This window comes from Protopterus annectens, chromosome 8.part0 (genome assembly GCF_019279795.1).
Source record: "Protopterus annectens isolate FY-2018-M chromosome 8.part0, PAN1.0, whole genome shotgun sequence".
Lineage (NCBI taxonomy): Eukaryota > Metazoa > Chordata > Ceratodontiformes > Protopteridae > Protopterus > Protopterus annectens.
The window spans coordinates 100,696,412-100,715,255 of record NC_056741.1 but is presented as its reverse complement, the minus strand read 5'-3'; positions in this window follow the sequence as shown (position 1 = coordinate 100,715,255).

Here is an 18,844-nt window from a genome sequence, read left to right as displayed (position 1 = left end):
AATGAAGTCCATATTTACTGTGTGCAACACAGAAAGATGTACCACACATGCATCTTGTAAACACCTTGAAGGGAAGTCTGCACTGTCACTTCCTAATAGGTCTGCATACCAAAGACTAGTTCTGTATGGGCAACAAGATGTGTGGGAGCTCACTGTGCCAAATGTAATACTCTCGAATAAAGCATCCCTGGCTGACATAAGCATCAGCCATAAGGATAACAATACTTACAATCAACACACTGTTATGAGTAGATTACCTACACACAGCTGTGTTTTGCACTTATCTACCACATTTAATAGCAATGGATAAATTGTCTGAAGCATCTGCAATTGGTGCTTGAATTAAGATCTGGTGTGTTATAATGAATGGTACAGCAGTATATGAGACTGATGGCAAGGTATCAACTATACCCATGTGCAAAGTCTAGCATCAGTGAGCGAAGAAGCTGTCACTGTGGTCATTTGTTCACATACCAAACAATGCATGGAGTACCCTATAGAAGCACATGTCAAACCTCAAGTTATGTGCCACATGATCAGTATCCCCTGATATTGCCAGCGAAAATATCATACTGGCATGAATTCCTGACATGCATGCATATTTGTTCATGCAAACTATCAAGTGGTAGTACTGACATGATGTACTGGAATGCCTGTGATGCTGTACAATCGCACTATAGCTGTAACTAGGATACAATTGTATGTCATAGATTTATTGGGTCATAGGAGAGTACTAGGCTAATATTCCAAGATGACATAAAAGCCAAGCCATATTTAACATGTGTTTCACGCTTTTAAATATCTATGTGAAAAAAATTCACACAGTTATGAGACTATACTATGTTATCTAAAACCATCTGCCTCTATCCATGAGGGAAATAGGCACAACACCACTCTTACAGTTAACATTAACCATCCAGTGATGTAGGTTGCACTTGAACCCAGTCAGAAAAGGTCGTTGCTTTACATGAATTTGAAGCTTCCAACATGATTTATTATGTCAGAAGCTAGGTTATCATCCTTTTAAACAGAACCCTCATGCAGTTTGCTTCACCAATGTGTGCCATTTCCATCAGGGACAGATTGGAGACTAACCTGCAAGCCAAACACAAATCGGACCACTTTTCTCTATAGGGGACAGTATACAGTGTTATCACTTTAAATTTTTCCATGTAAGAGTAGTCTAGTACACTGTGTATCCTCCTTGGGCAAAATTCTCTGGTGTTGCTCCAACTGTTGCACGTGTCAAACTTACAATTACTATCTTCTCGAGTAACCAGATCATGTAACACTGGGTGTACTCATTGGTGTGTGCTGTCTATAGTGTAAGTAAGTTGGGTATTTGATTTCCAAAACAAAAAAATAATAATTTTGTTTTTTAGATTTAGTGTATCTCCATGGATCTGTCACTATTTTTTGTGTGTTAATACCTTCTGCAGTATATTAATACTGTTACTGGATTCAAAGATCATCCACAGTTTACAATAGTCCTTAAAGTAGGTTGCACAAATGCTGTCTAAGTTTGTTTATGACTTCTGTGAATTAAATACCAAACAGGAAAAGGTGTAGTACAGAACCCTGTGGTTATGCACTGGTCACTGGTCTCTGGTTAAACATGGATTAAAACACTTTGACAGTATGTGCCCTGGTGGTGATCCATTAGGCTACTCATTGGTGATGTAGTGGTTTATGGTCAGTTGAGACTGTGTAATGTCTGTGTGTGGAATCGTGTCTAGTGCCTTCATCAGGTCAAGTTATGTGGTATGCACATTTTTTCCCTTATCCATGGCCTTTATGACCTTCTTAAAGAAGTCTACAAGAATAAATAGACAATATCTACCCTTAACTAATAAAAAATGGGTTGGGTACAGAGTTGGGAGGTTACTGATGTTCCTGTTGATAAGTTTCATTATGATTCTTTCCACTGAATTACATATGAAGCTAGTCAGGCTTATGGGTCTATAATTATCTGCATCAGGCGATAGTCCCCTCTTGTTCAGACAGATGACTATTGCTGTCCACCATTGTGCAAGAAAATAGCCTGCCTGGAGGCTGTAATTCAGTCAAACCTCTCAACCTGTTAGAGCAAGAACTCTGGACAAAGCCACAAATAATGGAGTGGGGGAACAAAGGCCGCAGAATAAGGACACTTTTTAAATATCACCCTTATAAACCTAGAAAGTTGATAGAATAACAGTTATTTTTTTTTAATTTTCTGGAGGTTATGAAGTCTGAAACTCAAATTTCTGTCATTATTTTCTGAATTTAGTCCTCCATGATTTGCCAGTGATTTTACAAAAGCACATAATTTTAGGTCAAAAACATGAGCAAAAATCTGGACATTCTGCAGATATCTGGACAGTTGAGAGGTATGGGTTCAGTAGGGATCCAACTGTGTCTGCTAGGTCATATTTTAATGTTTTTGTTAAGGCAACCTGGGATATTGTCAGAGCTCATTTATGTCAGCTTTTTAGCCTTGGAGATGAGCTGCTTTCTTACGAAAATATGCTGATTAATGTTTGCTTGCATACTTTGGTTGAGGAGCACTAAGGACAGGCCATTGAAGTTTGGTCCAAATCTGTCAGCTAGTAAATTGTCTATCGCCTCAAGGTGTCATCCATAACCATCTGTGTGAAGAGTTGTGTGTTCCTCATAAGATTTTGTAATTACTTATAACAATATTGGCAAGAACCCAGCAAATACATCCTTGTGTATGCATCACATGGCACACAATGAAACTGTTAACACAGTCATATAACTGTGCCTATTCCATGTCATCACATCACTTGCACATCATATCTATATGTTTATCATTGGAAAAGTGTTTGTGAGTGCCATTATACCATATACGGCACATTACATATGATATGGATGTTTCATGTAGAACAGTTAATGACATGCATGCTAACAGTCACAAAATGTTGCTGGGCAACACCTGAATAATCTTGTGAACAGCAGCACAATTTGGTATACAGTTAATTCAGCAAAGTTCCAAGTGAATCTAAACTGGTTATATGCTTCTGTATACATCAGCTTTATAATATGTGGATGAAACAAGGCACATGTACCCATGTAATTGGTATGAGGCAATATTGCTGTATGTCACATAGCATTTCATGATGGTGGGTATGCTCATGCATACATGTCATAGTGCAAGTGTCACTGTGATGGTATAAAGAGAAATGTGTAGAATATTAAAACACTCCTGTACAAGAGCACATGCCTTATTAAGGCAATGTTATACATAGCATCATCCCATGGCCACAGTCCTCAGGAGGCATATTACTACAGTTGTTATGGAAGGAACATGTAATCAAAAGGTAGTATTGGTCATCAATATATTATGGCAAATCTCAGATTGGAATACACTGTTGTAGATATAATGTACATCCACACCTCAGCACAGCACATATGGATGACAGCAACATTGACATGTGCAATCTTCATAGGGTCATAGGACATTACTGCTCATAAAATCATAGCCATTATTCTAGCCTTAAACTAAAATTACTATACATGTATGATGTAAGATAGTAGGGGTACATGCATAAGCGTGAATTTGCTTGATTGTATTACATACTGCCTCTGTCTAGATGTGACATGTGTACCACCTCATGACATAATTAGCAATCACACATCCAGTGGTCTGGAGATAGTTGGTCATGGAAAGTCTCTGCTCCATGATGTGTGCACACATATTTGCGATGATGACAACATCCAATGTTCTGCAGAAGGCATGTTATGTTGGAAGCAGGGAAAAAAGGGAATCTTGCATTAAATGGGCTATGTTAAAGGTTCTACTGAGTGTGAGTCAAATGGAAAGAGATTCAAAAGACCACCAACCACACACACAGCAGTGGAATGAGGTCAGATCTGAACATTAGGTCTGCAGGTATACACATTGGTTTCCATACAACACAACAGTAACACCAATGCAAATGTCTGACTATAACAGTGTCACGGTGCACTTTATAGAGGATGACAGCAGCACTGTATGCTGAGAAGAAGATGTTGGCATGAGTGTCTGATATAGCTGTGGAGTTACATCTTGGTGTAAGATTGTCTTACCACGCATATTTTAATCAGTACAAATTGTCTGCTGTGAGATTAGAACCATAAGCTATCTAACTGCAGAAGCTAGCAAACACAGTGATTAATGCTTGTGTCAACACAGATATCTCAAAGTAATGCTGTCATAGTGAATCTTAGAGGGGATGACATCATCAGTGTATGCTGATAAGAAGTGGGGAGGAGTACATGATACAGTTGTAGTCTCACATGCAGTTTTAAAATTGTCTCCAGGCTAATAGCAAAATGAAAGTGTACAAACAAGTTGACTGCAGAGAGATTACAACCTGTATGTTATTATTTACAGTAGCTATTGAACACTGTACTTAATACTAGCACCAAGGCACAAATCATGTTTTCATATTGTCAGACAACATTATATACCAGATGACATAATCAGCATCAGATGTTAGTAGGAGTGTCTCACATGCTGCTATAACTGGTCTCCAGAATGACAGCTAAATGAAAACATATACACAAGTTAATTGTAATGTGACTAGAACTCCAATTTAACTAATTACAAAAGCTGAAGAGCACAGTATTTAACACTAGCACCACAACACAACTCTTAGCTTTTATAATGTCAGACACTTTATAGCAGATGACATCATCTGTGTCTAGTGAGAAGAATATGTTGGTAGGAGTGTCTCAAATGTTGCTCTAAAATGATCCCCAGAGTGATTGTTAACAAAAAACATGCACACAATTGACTATAGTGAGATTAACTCTCCTACCTAGCTATCTTCAGTAGCTACAGCACCCAGTACTTAATGCTAGCACCACAACAAGAGGCTGACTTTCATACTATAAGACAATGCTTTATAGCAAATAACATCATCAGTGTCTAATGAGAAGAAGATGTTAGTAGGAGTGTTTCACATGCTCCTCTAAAATGGTCTCCAGAATGACAATTAATTGAACACAGACATACATGTTAACTGCAGTGAGATTAAAACCTCTGCTTACCTAGTTTCACAAACTAGAGAACACAGTACTTAAAGCAAGCACCACAGCATAAACATGACTTTCATGTTGTCAGAGAACATTTTATAGCAGATTATATCACCAGTGTATGTTGTGAGGAATATGTTGGGGGGCTGCTGAAATTACTGTGTAGTCATGTATGACTGTAAAATTTTGTTCTTGATGAGAATTGATTGATGACATGAGGACATAGACTCATGCTCTTCTGACTATGCACACACAAAGTAATACATACAGGCACATACAGAAATTAACTTTTGTGCAATTTGTACCCATACCTAACTAGTTAGTCTAGTTACATGCACAACAGAGTACTTAACATTTGTACCATTATAGAAGTCTGATTCTTTCGTTGTCATAGTGGTTTTTATAGAGGATGACATCATCATAATTTTGCAGGTAACATATACTGTTATGAGTCTTTTGTACAAAGTCTGGACTTCAGATTTGCTTTTCTGTTTGCAATGTGCAAAAATACTTTAAAAGTCATCTTCTTAACCTATATGCAATAAGCTCTCATGAATGCATGTTTTAGAACTGAGACATAAATGTACCTTTTTCTCAATATGCTGTATACATAATGCACTAAGTCTCACACACACACACACACACACACACACACACATGCACACACACTTTGGAAACAGCAGGAATGCAAGTATTGATGTATGTGTGGCTCTTTATTTCTGTAGTTCAGTTATCATTAGACCTATTACTAAGATATCATATGCAAGTGCATTGCTGCAGGGACATGTGAGTCTGAGTAAGTATGTCTTCAGTGAATAACAAGTCCTTTCCCTTCTGTTGTGTTTTAGAATGCCTTTTGAAAGGATGGGGATGACTGGGCAATAACCCTAGTAATACCTGCCATACACCCGTTTACGTAGTACATTGCTAAGAAACTGATTTGCACAAAGGATGGCGGAGTGGTTATGCATGAGAAATTTACATTTCATGAACACAATTTGAACTTGAGAAATAGTTATGACTTTATGCTATGGGAGAAATGGCTGACAGATACTATGCTGCTTATTGTGTAGTTTATATTGGAAATGTTTTGTCATAACTTTTATGAGATGAAGAACTGTTGCTATTGCTTTCCCCATTTGCATGGAGTTAAGTGATGAGCAAATGCAGTTCTCTTCTTAAATTGGAAAATGGTAATATTTGAATTGGTTTGCCTTCCTTTGTGAAAACAGGCTAAACAGAGATGCATGGCCATCAGCACTCTGGACAGTACTGAGAGCGAAAACTGCACCTGCTGCCTAGCTTTCTTTGTGGCAATAAGTGTAAGAGCAGTAAGCTCCTGATCAGAGCACATATAACCCAATGTTGACATCCAACTCATTGATTTTTTTAAACAGATGGTGTCAGGATAGCATTACATAATAAAATGTGATAATTACTGTAAGTGTGACAAGCAATGACTACATTAAAGTGTGTGTATGCCACAATTTTTATCATTGATGCCTAACTCTGTAGAGTTATACAACTATTAGTTGTTTTGTAGGCTTCACTGCAAATCACAATTTAATAGTGTGTACAGCTTTCCAGAAATGGCAAGGGGTAGTACATGTTTTGAAATGATCATTTCTGACTTAGCAGACATGGTAACTATTTGTGTCTGGCCATATATCCTGAAAAGTGTGTGCAGAATGCTTTGTCACAATAAGGACAGTTTGTATATGACATTAGATGAATATTTCATCCATCATCACCTGAACATGTCACTAACAGAATCTATAGAAGATGGAAAAAAATTCCACAGTGCATAAGCAATGATAAACTATTGCATTAAGGTAACATGTTAGTGTTATCCATCAGCACAGTCAAGTCAGTCTGCAAACATCATTCATCAGCCTGATAGATACACACACACACACACACACACACACACACACACACACACACACACACACAGTATTTGGATGGATGGGGTGAATACAAGGAGAGATGAAAATATACTTAGCAGTGATTTTAGTGGCACATTAATGGTCATGCTATTGGTGTGTTTTCATTATTAACATTACATGCTTTGTAGCATGAGGTGAGTAACATAAGGGTAGAGGAGGCTTAGGAGAAGGACAAGAGGCTTATGACAAGCAGAACAAGGTAAGTTAAATATGTGATAGCAGTGGGTATTGCTGTCACTTCAGATACTCATTTTTGAGCAGTAATCAATATATCTCCATGAGAAATTATAAGTTTTAAAAATTTTAATATGTGGGTCCTTAAATATATAATACACATATATTAGCACCCTAATAAATGATGAGAGATGCATCTGGAATCGAACCCTTGAAGATACTGTCAAAAAAAACCTTCAGCCCAGAGAATTATGTCAAAACCTCCACAGCACAATTTGCATTCTGTTACATCCAGCAGACTAAAGAACTGTCAGAGTATCTATTTTAAAGTAGTGTCTTTAGCACTGTGAGTTTAAGCAACATTGTGTAGAGATACCCAGACTATTGTGGCTGATGGTAAAAAACAAGTTTTTGCCATAGGACATAAAGATCCATTCACTGCTGCTCGACATTGGTCTATGATGCCATACTCCACACAAATGCAGAGGACAAAATGTGAGGGCTTTATTAGGGGCCATTTCTGGCCATGTGTCATGTATGACTATTTTTGACCAGATTAAAGGTATGAAAATGGGGTAGAGAGGAAAGTGGTGAAATGGGGACAAGCATGGGAAAGCTCAAAGGGGAAGCAATATAGGAACTTTCATGAGGGACTTAGGAAAGAACCATTGCTATCCACTTCTTTAACATTGTAATGTGGACATGGATAGAAAACTAGATGAAATGACTCAATCAAGTGTGTCAAGAAAACACATTGTTGAAGTGGAGGGCTATGTAATGGACAAAGTTTTTTTTGTGAGACAGATTCCCAATTTTTTTTTTATTTCAAAAAGAGAGGAATGTTGGGGAAGGGAATGTAAGGGTCAGGTAGGTAGGGTAGGTGAGGAAGTGGGTGCAGACAAACAGGACAAATGAGACAAGCACCGGGATGGTGATGGAGACAAATGTTTGAGGGAAACCATGACTGGGGATAGGTAGGAGACATCGGAGACAGATGCCTGTCAAGCATGAGAACAGTGAGAATCTAGTCTTCATCCTCAGAACTGTCATCACTATCCAATTATTTGGCTTCCTGTGGGATTGCTCTATGTTTTTTCCTGCATTGAAAGGAGCAACTTCTACAGACTGCTGAGATATGCAGTAATGTTGATTTCTAATACCTCATGCACCATTCCTGGCTGCTCCTGGCATGTGATGTCATTCCCACCTCCACCAATCCTCCAGGAGGGTACCAATGCACCAACTGCTGGGGCACTGCTACCTGATGTTGAGGGCCCAGGTATTGCAGAGGCAGTTCTGCCAGGTTGGGTCCCAGATGTGCTGGATGTTGGTGCGGCAGCCAGGCTGAGCCACAGCAGTTGGCCTACCTCCCTGTGGTGAAAAATCATTTTGTTTATTGGCAGAAAAGTATGACAGCATAATGGTGTGATCACATATACAAAAAATAAAGACGAATGATAAGGGCTGGGATGAAACCAAAAAAAAAAAAAAAAAAAGTAAAGAAAACAGATGATTAGAACCATTATATATCACATAAATTCTTCTTGTCTCAAGTAACAAGTAATCCTTGCAATATGCATATATTGCATATGTACGTTTAAAGATAATACAGCTTAAGTTAACCACAGGGCATTAATGCCATTTTTGCTGGAAGTAAAATTAAATAATGACATTTTTTAATTAGAATGTATTTGTTACTTGTGGGAATTGAACCCCCAAATCTGAATACACTACTACACTTGTTTAATACAATTACCTAGAGCTAGAGAAGAAAATATGTATGCTTGCTTTTGCAGTTAAGATCTGCATATTTACGATGCTAGTAATACATGGAAGAGCAATAATTTTAATGAAATCATGTCATTTGTGTTGCATACATACCTCTTGCCTCTCTGAGCCTTGCTAGTAATTTAGCATGCATCTCCCTGTTTGCTGAAATTTCCTGAGCAATTGGAAAATAAAGAAAGGAAAGAAAAAGAAATGTGAAAGTATTATGCATAACAGTGTTGTCTATCTACAGTTTTCCAGATCAGTTAAAGTTACTTTATCTGTATACTTACACAACTCTGGGATGTCAGCAGATCTAAACTCATCCAGCCATTGGTTGATTTGTACCTGCCTGCAGCATTTCAGGTCATTATAATGATGACTGCATTGCTCTCCAATATATGGTATGCCAGTCACACCACAGACAACCTTGGCTAGACTGTTACATGCTTCAGACTTATACTGATACCTGGTACAGTCCCCCTGCAGCAGCCTATATCTGTAATGCTTTATGAGGATAGCAATAAATATCTTTGACTCCATCACACCCCATCTTTGATTTGTGAGTTAGGCAGCGTCCATCTCAGAAGCCTAGCATTTCTGCGTAGGTCATCCAACAACAATTACAATATTTTCCTGTCAGTTCACAATATCACATTTTATGGCCAGTGCACAAACTCACACAACCATAGTAACCACATTTGTGCAATATTAAGTGGAGAGCAACACTGGCAAACAAATAGGAAGGCAGTTTATTAAACAGTAAGGTTAATGTGACAGTTAGAATTAATTGGTGGCATGTGTGCTGCTATACCTGACAACAGTTTGTCCAATGGTCAACAGTCATATGTTAAATGACTTGTCTTTTAAAATCTGATTTTTGAATAATCAATTGGATCGTGATCTCTGCCTAACATATAAAGCTATGTCAAACCCAGAGCTGTTGGACATGCTACACCTAAAAAAATCCCAATCCCTCCGAGCTACAAGCTCTAGGGACCTAAACCTTGTCACCATAATAAACAGGACATGCTAGAGGGATACATTCCTGTCCCAGAGACTTCCCATACTCTGGAACAGGCTACCTGTCTATGTCAAGCAAAGTTCTTCATTAGCACTCTTCAAGAAAAATCTTGATGAGTGGATAGGAACTAGGAAATACACCCCGGGGGGTCACTTCTTTGTCTCTGCTCGACAGTGACACAGGTAAATAACTTTCTTGGGTGGAGTAAGCCAGGGAACCTTGTTGGCTAGGCTTACGTAGGCCCTTGGACCGATAGCCTAGTACCTACTTATGAACCTATGAACCTATTACCTGACGCATATTTTGTAGGGCCTTACACACTGATAAAAGACATGTATACAATGTGGAATTCAAACCTATTTTAAAAAAGAGTATACATATATTTCCACAGAGTTATGAACCTATGAACCTAAATGGGTCTGGGAGGCACGCCGGGGATTAAACAGGAAGGACATAGGGAAAGTAAAAGGAAATAGCAGAACAAGGGAAATGCAGTAAAACAGCAATATGGGATACTGCATAACACATCGGGCCATTAAAAGCACTCATTAATACAGCTGGTAGGTGGCTGCATAGATGAAAATGGGAGGAGATGTAAAAAAATAAATAAATAAAAGGCAACAGCACAATAAAGGAGAAATGAAGCAGAAATAACTAATATGGGACTCCTGCAACTCACAATGGCCAGGTAAAGCACACAATAATAGAGCTGGCAGGTGGCTGCATAGCTGAAAATGGGAGGAGATGTAAAAACAATTAAAGGGCAACAGCACAATAAAGTAGAGATATGAAGTAGAAATCAGTAATATGGGACCCTTGCAACCTACAATGGGCAGGCAAAGCACATAATACAGCTGGCGGGTGGCTGCATAGCTGAAAGTGGGAGGAGATGTAAGTAAAAAACAATAAAAATAAAAAGGCAACAGCCGAATAAAGGCAAATTACCAGTAATGCCTCTAACACTCACAGTGGCCAAATCAAAGCCATGAGTAATATGGGTGGCAGCTAGAATGTATCATAGTGAGCCAATCATACAGGCAGCATCTCTAGCACCACAATATAAAGTATGGAAACACCTTACAGTCTGATTTGTCCAACAACTCTGCACCATTGGTGTATACATGCGGGGGAATCTTAACTGGAAAAATGTTAGGGACTGCCATTGCTTTGATCCATCAGTATGTGCCAGAGGCTGAGGGTGGAGAGGAGGATAATACTGACAACTGCCCCAGACCCAGGAGGAGGAGAAGAGTGTTCAGACCCAGGGTAACCTACCAGGGGCTACATGACCTGGAGACAGTAGAGTGCAACAGGGTGGACAGGGACATACTTCAGCAAATTGTGGAGCTGTGCTGGCCTTGCTTCATATCAAGAATGAACAGAGGGGAACCCATCCCAGTGGATACTAAGGTATGTGTAGCCTTAAGAATACTAGCTACAGGTACTGTTCAAAGACCTACTGGGGATATCACGGGGGTGTCACAGGCATCTGCATCCAGAGTACTCCACCAGTTCCTGAATGCCATGCTACTAAATGCCCGTGACCACATATACTTCCCCAATACCCATGAGGAATTGACCAGCAATATGCACCTCTCCCACTATGTAGCTGAACACCCAGAGGTACTGGGTGCCATAGACTGCACGAACATCCATATCAATGCACCACCCAGTGGCAAGGTAAGGTCTACATAAACCACAAGGGCTTCCCCTGCATCAACTACCAGGTCGTGTGCAATGCCCAGAGCATTATCATGAATGTGTGCTGGGAGCCCAGGAAGCTATCATGACTCCCACATCTGGCATTCCTCACAGTTGTATCAGGGATTTGCCAGGGGGGGACATCCCATATGGCCATCTGGTGGGGGATGCTGGCTATGCACTGGAGCCATGGATGATGACACCCATCAGAAATGCACAAACATCCATGCAATAATGCCATAATGAGGCACATACACAAACCAGGATCATTATAGAATGTGTGTTTGGGATGCTCAAGTCACAGTTCCGCTGTCTGGACATATCTGGTGGAGCCTTGCAGTACATTTCAGTCACATGTGCACACATGTTCATAGTATGTGCCATGCTACACAATATGATCCTGTGGAAACAGCTGCAGCAGGAACAGGATGGGGAAGGGCCACACAGCCCCCCCCCCACTATTATCAAGGTCCCCACATGCACAGAGGGATTTGGACGAGGAGCCCTCTGAGCCAGCCCCTGTAGGCAGATGGAGGCATGCTGAGTATGGCCTGGCCTTGGCAAAGAAGCAATGCACAGCACACACACTGACACTGTAGGCACCCAGGGACTGACACCTCTCTTTACTCACACACACAGTAAAATGGGATGACACGCATCACACTACCTGCAACTTACCATGTACAGGCAGTGTACTGTGTGCATCCAACAGAGGCAGCCCTCTAGCTCCATACACACAACTGCCACAGACACAAGATAAGTCAGTTGCCTTAACAGTAAATTAATGTATCAGTATGTTCTGCTAGCATATGTATGATTTTGTTGCATGCATGCAAGGGAATGGGGTGGACTCCTGGAATAGCAGCAGACAAATGACAGCTATGTGGGACTCCAGGAAATGTCTGCCCAATACTGGCCTCCCAACACTATGCAGTAGTACCCAAGGTGGCAAATCCCACTGCAGTATATGTGTGGGGCCATCTAATTGGGGGGTTATAGCTCACAGCCATGGATGTCAGATTGGGGTCCCATACTCACCCCCTCAGACCCACACAGCAAGTCAGCTGTAGAAAAACAGAAATAAATGTCTGGAAAAGCTCCATAAATGGCAGCAATGTGGTATCACCCCCCTACAGACCCACACAGTCATAGCACAGAAGGTCTCATAGTTCCAGTAAGGCTCTGAAGGGTAACAAGTCTGACATGCAAATGTATGCCATAACAATCTCACCTGTGCTCCTTACTGATATGCCTGTAGTCCCCAAGACAGGGCACAATAGTATGGTAAATGGAACCAAAATGTAAAGCAAATATCAGCACAGTCTCTGCAAATGTCTACAGTTGACAGGTGTGCCTCCCATATACCCACAAAAATGCAGTAACATGTATGTTTGCAGGGAAATAGCAGCAGAACACAGATTGGTAGGGCTGTCCCAATACACATGAAAACATGGTACATGTGATCAATGTGTAGGGGTCAATGAGCTATGTCCATGTGTGGTCAATACTGTCAGGATCTGGCCAGCATGTTCTCCTGGCTGTCTTCTTGTACTGCCCTCGGTACAGGCTGTCTGTCATAGGGCCATGTGCGGATAACTGCAGTGCCAATGATTATGCATGTCAGTGACTCATATTGGTCTGCCACTAACATACCTGAAAGTCACAGTGTTATGTGGAATATACTACACATATAATGGACATCTTGAGGGCTGTGTAGCTGAGGTGCTAGGGCTTTTGTGAATAATCATGCTTCTTGGTACTGTTGCCAGTGGTCATTGTCAATATGGCTTTTTCTTTGTTTTATGTCTGCTTTTGTATATAATGGACATGCCTGCACAGTACAATGCAGTCTGTACCAACACCCATTTCACAAAACCTCTGACAGCAACATGTTTGAACAAGGGCAGAGGTAAATGTGGAACAGAGGCACAATTATAGGCATATGTGGTAAATATTGCCCTGACATACTGAGAAAGTTGGTAGGGTGAGGGGTTTGCAGTAGTGGGAATTGTCTGAAGGTTATGTAGGCTGGCACAGTAATGTCTGTCAATATTTTGTAACATCACTCTTCAATTATACTGAAATAACTTGCCATAAAGACATGTTTATGCAGACGGGTCAAAACCTCTAGCCAAACACCCGGACAATCTGCCACAAAATGTACAGTAGACAGGTATGGCCACACCAGGATATCACATCTCAGGTTACACAGAAGCAGAAGATCCCCATTCAGTATATCAAAAAGTTGCTGGACTATCACTCAACTGGCTGTAGCCACACCTCCCAACTGGTCTTGTTGGGCAAGAATGTACATAGCTGCCATTATAATATCAGTCAATGCATCATACGAGTATTCCTCTGGTAAAGCACTGTGATGATTTGAGGATGTCAGACACTAGGCAATGACACAATACATTGTACTGTCAGAATACAGATATGTCAGAAAATGTATGCCAAAATAAACAATTACCCCGAGGAAAGTCCTCTGTACTTCTGAGAGGCATGTCTGTAGCAAACAAAACCCTGGACTGGAGTACACATCTCCAGAATGGAGTCCCACTCTAACTATACAAGATCACACTGAGCATGCTCCTACATGTTGGAAACTATTGGTCTATATAACTATATTGTGTATATATATCTATGCATACAGACAGCTATGTACACCTTAACTGTCCCTACACACACACACAGACACACACACACACACACACACACACACACACACACACACACACACGCACACATCAGATAGGATAATGACCACCTTGTTGTAGGTGGCCCATATGTTATATATCCACATCTGTTGTGTGTGACACACATGCAGACATATATGGCAAACAGATAACTAAATATGTCAAGCATACACACACATAGAACTGGGGAAGTGAGAGACAGATGGTGATAGAGACACACGGGGACAGACACAGCTGTGTGGGTCACACACATGAGTACAGTGAATGCCATACAGTGATATCCTGTTGTGGGCAGTTGCATACTGTTTTTAAACAGTGGCACATGCAAGCATAAAAGGTAAACCCCATTGTGTAATAGTACTGAGATTGGGGTGTTAATATCACATCACGTGTGTGAGTGTGTGTGTGTGTGTGTGTGTGTGTGTGTGTGTGTGTGACAGTTGTATGTGCAAGACTGGTGAGTTGTGTTTGTTTGTTCATTTGTAGGTGAAACAGTTTTATGCCATTCCCACCCACAGTCCAGATGATGTCATTCCCTTTATCAGAAACCTTGCCCAGTTGTCAGCCTGGTAAGCTCAGTAGTGCATGCGATAAATGCTTAACTCTGTAGTAGAAATAACTAGTTAGACGGGGTTCTACTCGCGTATCTAGCAAATGTGGGTGTAAGTGTGCATGTTTGTAGGCAGATGCATTTTGATCGGTTTCCCACCCAATGTCCTTCTTTCAGTCCTGCTGAGGTCATTCCCCATATCAGTACCTTTGGCCACCTCTTAACTCAGTAAGCTCTGTAGTGCATGTGATAACTGTGTAACCACTGTGGTACAAATAACTAGTTAGGTAGGAGTTCTATTTCACATCTGGCAAGTGTGTCTGTTTGTAGGACAATGTATTTTGATAAGTTTAATACCCACTGCCCTACTTTATCAGTCCTGCTGATGTCATCCCTCTTATAGGTTCATAAGTGTGTAGTAGGCTAATGGCCCAGGAGCCTTTACAAGCCTAGCCCATAGAAGGGCCCTGCCATTGTACCACCTGATGTTATCTCCCAGTGCCTGTATCAAGAGAGCCATCACAGTGGTCCTTGGGTTGAATTGTCCATTACCCATTCACTCATCAAGACTTCTGTGAAACAGAGTCAGCTAGGTGCTCTGCATGACATGAATGGGAAGTGTATTCCAGGGCATGTGCAGTCTCTTGATGAGGGACTTGTCCCACCATCATGTTGTGTTGATTGTGGTAATGAGATAGAAGTCTCTGCAATGTGTGGTGTGGAGGGATTGGGATGTCTTCATATGTAACATTTCTAAAAGAGCTGGGACAGACATAGCATTGTATGTCAAGCACAGATAACCTCTAACTAGGTGATATGACATAGAGAATAACTGGCATCTTCTGACTCTGTCTGTGTAGGGCATGTGTTTAATATCTAGGAACCTCTTTGTGAGCTACTTCTGTGGCCTCCTCAGCTTTTGCAGGCATCTAGTGAGGTACATGACAAATTTGCCATAATACATGGATGAGTGGTCTAATGAGTGAAGAGTAGACAGAGATGATTATCTCTGTCTTCCTGTATGCAAAACTCTTGGTAATGTGCTTTGCCACATAGAAGGAATTCCTGACCACAGTAGCAATGTGGTGGTTGAAGGAGAAGTTGCTGTCAACCTGTGTCCCCACACCTCTTATAATGCCTACAGTGTTCATTGGGCTCCCATTGATATGGTACTTACTGGGGACTGAGTGTTTTACCAAAGGGGATAATGATGCAATTTGTGGTGTTAAGCTTCTGGCCATGGTTTCCACACCACTCATTGGTCTCAGTTAGGCTTTTCTGTAGGATGTCTGTATCACTTGTGGAGTTAATGATGGATCCAAGCTTATAGTCATCTGAGAACTTGATCAGCTAGAGTTCCTATGTGTTGGGCTGGAATCCTGAGAAGTAGATGCTGGACAGGAGACTACCCAGTATTGATCCCTGTGGGACTCCAGTCGTGACTGCTTGCCAGTTTTACTTGTAGTTTGCCACTGTCACACTGTGTGTGTTCTGTGAAGCAATTTGCAGTCCACCTACTGATATAGGGGTTGATGCCTAGTTTGGTGGGTTTATCAACAATTCCTGACTGAGGAATGGTATCAAAAGCTATGGCCAGATTGAGGTAGGTTGTATGCAGTGCCTTACCATCACACACAGCCCTGGTGACTCACTCAAGGAAGTCATCTGGGTTGAACAGGCATGATCTGCCATTCACAAAGGCAAACTGTGTGGGGCCCAGAGTTGGAGATTACCTATATCATTGTCAAACAGGTCCCTGATGATGCAGTCCATACCTGTACATAGTAGACTCATCAGGCTAATGGTCCAATAATCCCTAGGGTCTGTAGTTGCTACCCCTTTATGGAGAGGGATGACTGTAGCAGTGTCCATTTTCGAGGGACAAAGCCTGAGGTGAGACTGTGATTGAACAGGGTAAACAGATGTGGTGCCAGGTCTCTTTGTACATCATGTAGAACACAGCCACAGATATGTTTGGGTCCCATGGTAGCTGTATTCTTCTACTGATCTAACTTGGGCTGCAGTAATGTTGGGTGCCTGGCATTCATTTGTCAATGTAATTATTCCCTTGGGAGGAGTGAGGGTAAAGCTGGCACTGAATGTGTTGGTAAGACTGTTGCCAATATCTGTTGGCTCAGGATAGGAGTTAGCATTGTGCAGTAACTCACAGCACTTGTGGTATTGCTGTGGAGGTTGTTGGTATAACTATCAATGGCTTTTGTGATTGTTGTCAGTGTCTGCTACAATTCTGCCTTCATAGCTGTCTGTAGATGATATGCAAAAGTGTCCCCCTGCGCGTGAGGAGCTGCCCGGCTCTCCGTGAATAAACCAAAAAGAAAAAATAAGCCAGCAGCAAGTAGACTGTATTCAAACAAGAAGTAGTTTAATAAAAACTACTCAAACAGCATTATGGCATCCTGTGCTAGGATGCCATAATGCTGTTTGAGTAGTTTTTATTAAACTACTTCTTGTTTGAATACAGTCTACTTGCTGCTGGCTTATTTTTTCTTTTTGTCTGTAGATGATACCATGAGGGATCTCACATTGTTGTTGAGGCTAATAAGGGGGTTTACCAGTCTTGTGACATTACCTTTTCTTGCAACACGGTCTTCCTTCTGCTGTACACTTTAGTAATGGCAGGGGACCATCACAATGGCTTCCAGTGTTTGGAGGACAGTATCTTGGTTCTGCTGGCTATGGCTAGTACCATGCATGCATGTACATGTTTGTACAGTGCATTTGTGTATGAGGTGACAGCCATGCAGCTATTTTCCATTAGCATGGGTGCAGTGAAGTCATCCACCCCTGTTTTTATGACTCCAAAGTCAGCTTTGGAGAGGTTTTTCAAGGTGGTTACCTTTGCGGGGGAGGGGGTGTGAGTGAGATGTGGATTGCCATGGTGATTACATCATGTTTGGATCTGAACAGGTAGGGATTGACTACTGCTGTTAAGCAATGGTCCTATAAGTAAGTAATCAACACATGTCAAGGTTGTAGCATCCTCTACTGGGGGCCAGTATGAGCCAGTCCAGGGCATTGGAACTGATGAATTTCAGGAAGTGCTGGGGGTCCAGTCTGTTAGTGCCTGACTACTTTTCCCAGTTGATGGAGTGGTAGTTGAAGTCTTCTACTATGTCAGTGTTGGCTTGGACCATAATAGATGCCATGATGTTGAGGAATGTGGATTTACAGTCTAGGGACATGGATGTGGACCCATAGCAGGCTATGACCTGGATTGCACTATTACCCAAAGTCAGTTGTATCTGAAGTAACACAGATACATTATGCTGGGATACTAGTCTTGAGGTGTGCACATCTGTTATGAATATGGAAGTAATCTCTGTGGTATCACCCAAGTCTCAAACAACCCACTAAACAAGTATAGTGGGTCCAAAAACAAAACAGTATAAGAAACGTCTCTGTGTGTGGAAAATTTTTGGTCTATATTTCTCTAGTTAATCACTGTATATGAATCAGATCAGGCAATAGTAGTAGAAGTAGAGAACTTAAACTCGTCTTAAGTTAAAAAAAAAATAATAAATATATAATTTGAAATATTGTACAGAACTACTAAGTATTCAAAAGTAATCCAAACAAGGCAGGCAGTCTGTATCCAGTCGAAAATCCTTTATTAAGTACACAAACAAGCAATCCAAGTAAAACACAAATAACAGAATAATCGTTTCCTCACAAGTTTTATATATATATATATATATATATATATATATATATATATATATATATATATATATACACTTTTTATCAGGTTTATTGTGCTGTAAAACAAAGTGTTATTGGTACAAATGTTAAATTCACATCTGTTCCCCTATCAGTGTGACATTTGAGCTGGTCCTGCCCTACTTAGTAGCTGTCATAATAATATAACCCTTATGTACTTTAACTATATAATGATGCAGTACCTCTTATTTAACCAGATTAAGTAGATTATTAAGTCTGTGATTTTTAT